This window comes from Centrocercus urophasianus, unplaced genomic scaffold (assembly GCF_019232065.1).
Source record: "Centrocercus urophasianus isolate 14NV4802_14NV808 unplaced genomic scaffold, USGS_Curo_1.0 seq_41, whole genome shotgun sequence".
Lineage (NCBI taxonomy): Eukaryota > Metazoa > Chordata > Aves > Galliformes > Phasianidae > Centrocercus > Centrocercus urophasianus.
Genome location: NW_024884989.1, coordinates 1,742,925 through 1,750,600, shown reverse-complemented (window position 1 = coordinate 1,750,600; position 7,676 = coordinate 1,742,925).

Genomic DNA, 7,676 nt, shown 5'->3' with positions numbered 1-7,676 from the left:
TTTGGCACAAGCAAGAAGCCTTCATATCTTCCCCTATCTATGGAGCCCACTTTAAAATGTTTCAGCCCTTTATCTTCTCTTTTCCAGCCTGGAAACGATACCATACATCCTTTAAATTTATTTTTGTCTTATGAATCACAAACCTTTAAACAACACCCTGCTGGGTACAAAGAGCCCCTGCTCAACACGAGGGCCATACGGCCATGGCTCCCTGCTGTCCGCATCCAGCAGCAGCTCTGGCACACAGTCCACGTCCTGCTGGAGCCCAGACAAGGCTTTTTGATCCCACAGAGAAGTATTAGTTCAAGCTCTGGACTTTTCTCCTACAGATTTTTGTCAAATGCTCTTGAGGTGCACTGGAAACCATTCAACCTTCTCCTGTTGACAGCCCATTTGCAGATGGAAAAGATATTTCTGCCGTCTTGTGGGGGCAGTTTGTCAGCGCAGGTTTCATTAATGTTTAATTCATTAATATCGGCTTCCTGTAAGTAAAGGTGGGAAATATTTGTTCCAGTTTCCTTCTCTGGTGCTCCAGCAGCGCACGGCTCTCTCGGTCCAACCACGATAGGTATCAGCGTGCTGGGATCAGTGGCTTGTGGGGACATCTGGAAGTGCTTGGACATCTCCATGTCGCCGTCATTCCTGCTTTAAGTCAGGAGTTTCACAACCAAAGCCTGAATGTGGAGCTGGCAGGGGAATTCTTCCCAAAGGTTGCTCTTCTGCTCCTTACACATGGAGGTTGTAGGGTCCCTGCTTGTCGGTGGGACCTCTGCTCACGGCTCTCCTGCCCCACAGTGTGCTCCTGCTGCTCAGCACTGCGGCAGTGAGGTCTTCTCTCTCCAGTCTGCACTCCTTTGCAGTTTCATGCCCATACCTCCTGAGGAATGAGATGTGTTTACTCACTTTGGGGCAGTCTGTCTGAAGCCCATGCCTGTTGCACAGCTGTGATCCAAGCCACTGGGATGGGAATGCAACTCCCAGCACCACTCACACTCCAAGGCTCTCTGTATCCCATTTCCTCCTTTGTATCTTGTAATAACCTCTCACTTATTTCCATTGTAGGTTACTTATTCCACTATTTAACAGAGCCTTAGCCCAGTAGTTCTGGCTCAGACCCACGGAAATGTGCTCTTCTGCTACTTTCCACCTCCAAACATCACCCGTATAAAATGAAATGCCCCAAGCCCCACTGTAAATTTCACTATTCACCCCTGGTGCTGCCTGCCACCCAAATGCCAGAGAGGTCATTGCATCCTACAGGAGAGCTCATTGTGTGTGAGGTCACTCCTGTTTCTCCAAGCCCACCTACCAGAGCCCTGCTAATGCACACAGCACACACATACGTGGTGTGCCTCACCTCCCCCAGAATGTCGCCCCTTGAAAGCAGTGGAAATATTCCTCTTAGATATGCAGTGCATTGGGGTTGGGTGTGAGTGGAGAGTTGTGTCAGCTGCTTCCATGCAGCTGATTGCTGCACACTTCTCCCCTTCTGTGCAATGTGGGGTGATGCTGGCTCTTCTCTCAGCCCTTTCTGTTGAGTTGGGCACCACGGGGCTCTTCTGCCTCTTTACACAGCCCTGGCTGTTTCTCTGGTTGGGACAGGACCAATTCAGCCTCTTCCTTTGCAGCTCCTCTCCCTCCAGCCTGCTGTACTGTTGTGAAATCCTTTCTCCCAGCACTATTTTTGCTTACTTTCAGGATGTGTTCACTCTTGTAATACACTCAGCAAAGTATTTTTCAGTTTATATCTACTTGAATGCCCAGACCATACAACTTGCCATGGGAATGAGTCTTTGATGGCAAATCTGCTGTCTCCAGGTGGGCCTTTCAATTCACTGCCTGTATCTGTTTGTGAATTCACCCTCGGTTCTAACCTGGAGACAATACCTGCCTCAGTGCTGTCATGTTCTCCCTGCTACTGACTGCATCCCCAAGGAAGATAGCCCCAAGCTGGACCCTGTAGGAGAGTAAACTTCCAGCTGCTCAAGGAACTGCTCAGTGAGATCCCCTGGGACACTGTCCTTAAGGGCATGGGCACAGAACAAAGCTGGCAACTCTTTAAGGACATCCTTCTGAGAGCGCAACGGCTCCCCATCTCCCAGCAGAAGAAACTGAGCAAGGGAAACAGGAGACAAGCATGGCTGAGCAAGGACCTGCAGCTTAAACTGAGGAAAAAATGAAATGTACAGAAAGTGGCAGCAAGGATGTGGATCCTGGGAGGAATACAGGGCTGCTTCTCTGTGCTTGTAGAGATAGGCTAAGGAAAGCCAAGGTGCAGATGGAAGTGAACTTGGTGAGGGATATTAAAGATAAAAAGGAATTCTACAGGTACATAAACAGGAGGAGACAGGACAAAGAGAGCATTCCCTGACTGATCAAAGGTAATGGGAAGCTGTATTCCTCAGATATAAAAAAGCTGAGGTACTCAGTAAGTGCTTTGCCAAAGTCATCACAGGTGGTCAGGCTTCCCGTGCCTGCCAGGACCACTGAGCCTCTAGGTGAGGGTGTGCGAAAAGGTTTCTATCCCAGTGCAAGGGTGGAACAAGGCCGAGTCCTCCTGGTGTAACTGAATGCATGTAAATCCATGGGGCGGGATGATATCCATCCTGGGGCTCTGAGGGAGATGGCTGATGTGGCTGCCGAGCCGCTCTCCATCGCATTTGAGCAGTAGCGGCTGTGCGGTGAAGTCCCCGGTGACTGGAGAAAGGGAAACGTTGCTGCCATGGTTAAGAAAGGGTGAGGGCGGTGAGCCTGAGCTCTGTGCCTGGGCAGATGATGGAGCAGATCCTCCTGGAAGCTGTGTTAAGGCACATCCAGCAGAAAGGAGTGATTGGAGACCGCCAGCGTGGCTGCGCCAAGGGCAGATGGTGGCTGAGCGATGTGGCGGCCTTCTATGGTGGAGTGACGGCGTTGGTGGACGGGGCAGTGAGATGAGCAGAGGGCTGGAGCAGCTCTGTGTGAGGAAAGGCTGAGGGAACTGGGCTTGTTGAGCGTGGGGAAGAGAAGGCTGCGGGGAGACCTCACTGTGGCCTTCCAGTGCTTGAAGGGAGTGTATGAACAGGAGGGAGAATGGCTGTTTGTGAGGGTGGATGGTGATAGGAGGAGGGGAATGGTTTTAAACTGAGACAGGGGAGGTTTAGGTTGGATATTAGGAGGAAGTTTTCAGCCAGAGGGTGGTGAGGCACTGGCACAGGTTGCCCAAGGAGGCTGTGGATGCCCCATCCCTGCAGGCATTCGAGGCCAGGCTGGATGTGGCTCTGGGCAGCCTGGGCTGCTGGTTGGCGACCTGCACACAGCAGGGGGTTGGAACCAGATGATGCTTGTTGTCCTTTTCAACCCAGGCCACTCATTCTGGGCACCTCATCTGCTTACTCTGCACTCTTCTTCAGGGGATGGCAATGGCAGGGTGTTACCAGCCCACAGCTGGGCAGCCGGGATGGGGCACTGTCAGCAGTGATGGTGATGTACACCACCAGTGAGGAGGAGCTGCACTTCTTGTCTTGCTGCAATCGCAGCTGTGCCTCAGTGTGTTGCCCAGTGCCTCTGGGCTCCGTCCTCTTTGCACCTCCCTGCAGGGACTGGTGGCCATGCCTGGGATCCCCCATGGCCTGCTCTCCTGCAGGCTGAGCCACCCCAGCTCTCCCAGAATCCCACCCCAACCATTTACCATCCCTACATTCCCAATGGTGCTGACTGAGGAGGTGAGGGGATTTTGGAGAGGATTTTGGAGGGGAGGGATGGCGCTGCTGGGAGCAGCCCTGGCACACGGCCCTGTGTGCTGCCCTGTCCTGCCCTGCAGGTGGGCACAGGGTAGGATCATGAGCAGGGGTAACTGCTGCCCCCCAGGTTGGAGTTGACCCACAACTGTGGGCAGCCCCTCAGGAGTGAGCTGAACCACAATGGGAGGCACCCCCTGAGGTGGGAGCTGACCCACGGTTGGGGGCTTCCCCGCAGGTGGGAGCTGACCCATGACTTAGGGCATCCCCCCAGGTGGGAGCTGCACTCCCTGTCCTTGGACACCTGGTGCCCCAGGCCAGACAGAAGCCTGAGGCACCACGTAGGTGACGTTGGGGACAGGGAGGGTTTGGGTTGACACTGGCACTGCTCCGCTGCTGTTGGTCTGCATTGCAGCAGTGGCCAGTGGACGCACAACGGATCCAGGGATAATCGCGTCGGGTGTCGGAAGCACTGTCGGCATCCGTGGAGAAATTCTCTCTGTGGAGAAATGCCCACAGCGGTAATGCTGAACCATAAGCACGGGCTGTGCCCTTTGCTCTCCCAGTGGGTGCTCAACCCAGCCCATTCTATGATTCTGTGATTCCCACAGACCTGGGGTTGTTGGCCAGGCACAGCCCTGTCAATCTGCAGGGGTCACTGTGGTTTGGGTTTGTTCGCCCATAGCCAGGTCTGGGGATCTGGGTTTCTCATGCCTGCTCTGTGCTGCAGACCTTGCTGGGTACTTTTCACCTCCTAGCCAAACTGCACGGCAACCCTACAGCACAACCACAGCCAGCTGTCCACCAGCACACTGCACTCAGACCCAGCTCCAAGCCCGTTGGCAGACCAGAGGGTGCCCGTGTCAGGAGCACAGCAGATCAGCAGAACCTCCTCCAGCTGCATCTCTGCCCTGTGGCAGAGGGACTTAACACAGATGCCTGGCTTGGCAATGAAATCATCCTTCAAGAGGCAAACAGCTGTGCTCCCCCCAGACGTCTGCTGTGGGCTGCCGGATGGTTGAAGGGAAGGTCCTTGTGTGGATGCCAGCAGTGAAGTGAGGAGCCCAGTAAAGCCAAGAGAGCAAGAGAGGCCCAGCTCAAAGGTCAGACTCAGGTGCATCACTAAAGCAGCCAGGGGTGCTGCTGCTGCTTGTGCAGCTTCTGCTGGCAGGGTTTGGCAGGCAGCAAGCTGCAGTGCAAAGTGGGCTCTGAGAGCTTCACCACCTTCCTTGGTACCATGACCACGTTGTTGGTATTTTCAGTGTCAAGGGGTCATCCACTGTCAGGAAAGACCTCGTTCTCCTCCCCTGCACTTCCAGATGTTTTGTTTTATGTTTCCCTGATGGTTTCTCGTGCTCAGCACGTTTCTGCAGAAGAGGGTCAGGTTGGAAGCTCTCCTCTTTGCCCGAGCTCAGCCCATCTGTCTTGAAGCTTTCTGTAGTTTTCTGCTGTTTAGCAGCCAGACTTGGGGCAGGAGCACAGCTCAGCTGAGCCTGCTTATTGCCATCTGCCTTGGTGGAAAGGCTTTTTGGGTGCACAGGCACTGGAAACCTTTGCACCTCTTTTTGGCCTTTGGTATAAATTCCTCCGGCAATTGGTCTGCAAAGTTCTCAGCTTGGTTGCCATGGTTTTACTCTCTCCCACTACAGTGTTCTGCTTCCTGTCCAGAGCTGGGCACGGATGTGGACTGATATGTTCTGCTGGCCGATCTGCTGCTGTTTTGTATGCAGAACATCTCTTGAAATAGCATTTCTCTTTTGAACCATATTTTCCCCTTGGAGTTTCAGGGAAGTGACTCTGGTTGCTTTCCTTACTTAGCCAAGTTACTTCTGCCATTGCCATTTTGTTTTGAGATGGCATCTTCCTGAGCAACAGTCCTTGGCTTTTTTTCACTGCTTTCCCAGCCTGCCAGGCTGAATCTGCAGAGCTGGGAGATCGAAGGCGGCTGTGAGCCACCAAAGGCAGATGTTGGTGGCTCCAAGAAGTGCAACAGTGCACTCTGCACTGCCCACCGCTCCTGGCTGAGCTGACTCTGATCTGCATGCAGCTCAGAGCTCACATGTTTGAATGGCTCGCATACAGAACCAACGCAGTTCACTCTTTGGCTCACCGGTTCAGATGGCTTGTGTTTCTGCAGTTCGTGGTCGGCAGAGCCAGTGGTTTGGGGTCCATCTTTGATGTACATCTGCTTGGCTCCAAGGCCCAGCCGCATGATGCACAAGCACAACTCACTGACGTCATCCTGCAGCGTGCTCGAGGTCGGAGCCGTGCTGTCAGTGCCACAGCGATCTCTTCCAGCTGGAAGGCTGGCACGGGCTGGGGGATGGCTCTCTCTGCACTTGGTTGGGCTGATAAGTCTTCTGCCCTCAAGGCAAACATGGCCCAACAGACAGCTTTCTGAAAGCCCCTGTTCCCAGACGCCGTTTGTGCCCTGTGCTCTGTAGGCTGTCTGCCACTCGCAGCAGCAGCAAAGCTGGCTTCTGGTCAGATCTCTTCACTTGCAGAGCCTGGCAAGAGCAGGAGCACTGCCAAGAGGCGCTGTTGCTTTTGGTGGGCTTGTTGCCACGGCCGGAACCCTGGTGTGCCTTCATGGCCTTATTGCTTCTTCCCACCCCCCCTTACTGCCTCAGCTGCTCCTGGCTTTTCTGGCTGGAGTAAGATGTAACTGTGACTACAGGTTGATATCTGCTAGCCCACCTCTAACAGGAGGCTGATGATTTCCTTGGTAAAATCCCTTCACATTTAATTTTACTTACTCTCCAGTCATCCAAACTTTAACTGTAATGTGAAGTCCCAGCTTCCAGTCCATCCTTTTATTGCAGCTGTCTTTCTATGCTTCTGTGCCATATTTTCATTGATAGGAAGAGCGTAAGTACAGCTGTGTTGTAGAACACATAGGTGGTCGATAGGCCACAAGGAGCTTGTGGAGGATGAATACCTCTGCTGCTGTGCTCTACCATGGATGCTGTCCTGCGTGTAGAGGGAACATTCCAACACTTATTTTTTTGGACACTCCTTTTTTAAAACAACAGCAACAAAGTGGAGTCTCGCCTACAAACTGAATCAAAGGTCTCAGACAACGTTAAGAATTACCACCATCTTATCCATTCCACTATAAATTCCTGATGATCTGCAAGTCCTTTGAGGCTTCTTAATCCTGACCTGAGATCGCTCTGAGAGTGTGCCCAGCAAAAGCACAGCCAGTTTGCTTTTCCTTCAGTGAAATATCGAGTTCAGTCCATGCTGTGAATACCACTGAGCCAACACTGTATTCCTCCTGATTCACCCTTGGGTGACTGCCCCAGAGGCTGCGTTAGAGCAGCCTTAAACAGGTTCCCCACTGACCTCTTCTCCACTCTCCTATTTGATTCTCTCTCTGTACAAACTGGCAAAAAGCAATGGGCTCAAGATAATAAACTCTCCATAAACACAACCACACTGTGTTGACATTTTTCTGTGCTTCCTGCGTATGCAGAGAGTAAATGTTGTTTTTTTGGGGGGGCTGCTTAAAGGTGAGTGAGTTTTGCTGATCATTCCCTGTCTCTCTGGTTGGCGGATCAACTTCTGAGTGGGGAGCAAGGAATCCCTGTTGGTACGGTGCTGCTGTCTGCGCACTGGTTTTGTAGCACCGGTTTTGGTGGTTGATCGTAGTTCTGGATTGGGTTTTTTAGGCCACTCCTTCATGTCTTCTCCATTCTCACACAACCGCACAAGACACAGATTTCCTGTTGTTGAGCAGGAAGACGTTTGCCTTTAATAGTCGAGATTTTTGATGGTACAGGAGCAGCGCTCACCACCTTTGATCAGTTTGATCAGCTCCTTCAGTAGATTCTTCTGATCATCCCGATCTTCATCAGGTGTTTCTGATAGCACCACGGGTTCATCCCAGTTAATCAGTAGAGACAGTTTCTCCAGCATACCGTCCTGCTTCTTCTCCATTTTATCTAGTCTTTCTAGATA